This window comes from Palaemon carinicauda, chromosome 11 (assembly GCF_036898095.1).
Source record: "Palaemon carinicauda isolate YSFRI2023 chromosome 11, ASM3689809v2, whole genome shotgun sequence".
NCBI classification, from domain to species: domain Eukaryota; kingdom Metazoa; phylum Arthropoda; class Malacostraca; order Decapoda; family Palaemonidae; genus Palaemon; species Palaemon carinicauda.
This window is the reverse complement of record NC_090735.1, coordinates 97,655,096-97,657,159: the sequence shown is the minus strand read 5'-3', so window position 1 is coordinate 97,657,159 and position 2,064 is coordinate 97,655,096.

Below are 2,064 nucleotides of genomic sequence, written 5' to 3'. Positions count from 1 at the left end.
AGAAGTGGTGATCAGGAGGTAAACAAGGGTCAAGAAGAAACGTGATCTAATAGTGGCAATGGTAATTATGAAAAAGAATGAGATAGGAAAGAAAAGAAGAGGCAGTGATAATATGGCGTTAATAAGAAAAGGTGATCAAATGGCGGAGTGACGAGATAGGGTTATGAATATTGGAATTGAGATGGGAATAAGGAAAAGAGGCGATACGTTTGGGTAGGGTAAGAGGTGGCAAAATGAAGGTAAGGGGGAAAGGTGCTGAAATGGGGTAAATAAATGATTTATGAGCGATGAGACCAGGTTAAGGAAAGGTAATTACGTAGGGCTAAGGGAAGAGAGTGTCTGGTAGAGAGAATCTGGAAGTGTAGGGGAGGGGTAAAAGGATCATTAAAGGAGAGATGAAGACATAGTGGTAACAATTAGAAGTGACGAGATGATACCAACATGAAAAGGTGATGAGATGCTGGTCAGAGCTGGCAGTTAGGACTCTTGATGAGATGGGAGCAGAGGGGAGAAGTCACCACATGAGGGTAACTGAGAGAGGTGATGACAGTAGTATTAGAGGGGAGCAGAAGAGTTTTCATGTGGTCATTTCCCTCACCCTAGAAATACTTGCTTGCTATTTCCCTGTTAAACTCTATTTGAAAGCGGGAAATATATTTTCCAGAGACAAGCGTACATGCATTACAATCGAAAGGTAATATTTATCTTAATTAGCAATAAAACGCAAATATAATAATAAAAAAAAAGCAATTCTAATAAGATCTGGATTTGTGAAAAAGGAAATAATCTACCAACAATGAAAAAAAACACTAATATAAAATCCATGGTCAATCAAGTAAAAAAAAAAAAAATGTAACAAACGATAAAATGAAATAATCTAAGGCATATTGCAAGACGAGTAAAGCTGAAAAAGAACCAGTTAAGCTGAAATATGAAAGAATAGGATCATACATTATTCCAGCTCAGGGTCATACACAAATACAGAATATAAAAATAAGTTTAGTACAGCATACTCCAGCATGAGGAAAAAAAATTCCGAAAGAAGAAAGATGTAGCATAAAATACATAAAATGCCTGGGACTGATGAATTAGGTAAAATATTCAAAGAAAGTCACCATGGCAAAGCCAATATACCACTAATGATAGCTGCCTGTGGGATAATAAAAATCATAAAAAAAAAATAATCATAATAATTTTTTCTCTGTTGGAGCCCTTGGGCATATAGCATCCTGTTTTTCCAAATAGGGTTATAGCTTAGGTGGTAATAATAATAATAATAATAATAATGATAATAATAATAATAATAATAATTATAACAATAATAATAACAGTGGTGGAGGTGATAACGGTAATCTCAAGAAACACACCTATCAGCAGAGAATGGCAGACGACACGACCAATGGCAAGAAACAGGATCTTTATTAATCACCTCAACTGTCGTTTTGACTGACAGTAATCTCGTAGCTCCTAACCAGTCAGGACAACAGACAGACACACAAAGAGACGTCATCCAAGAGATAAATGGATCAGATGGCCTAATTATTTGTTCATTAGATTTAATCCGGTCATCTTGTCTAGTCAACGTCTGTCGACCTAGACTTCCCGCCGGAATGGAAGGTTCTCGTTGTCTAACACTCGGTGACACAGACAACTTAATCCAGAGATATTGGTCTGGATTGATATCCGAGACCTTGACGATTTGGCGTCATTAACATGCCACACCTGGGCATACAAGTGCAGTACCTGTGTAATAATTGGTACCATGTTAACTCAGGTTTGGAAACGGGTAGACATAAACTCATGTAAAGTGTTTGAGTCTACCTCTCTCTCCGCAAGTTACACTGCCGGAAGCCTATAACTTTGCGACTACGCATTATGTTTCCAGTCAAATAAATACATATATAAACACATACATACACTCACACATATCTAATAATAATATATATATATATATATATATATATATATATATATATATATATATATATATATATATGTATATATATACACACACACACATATATATATATATATATATATATATATATATATATATATATATAT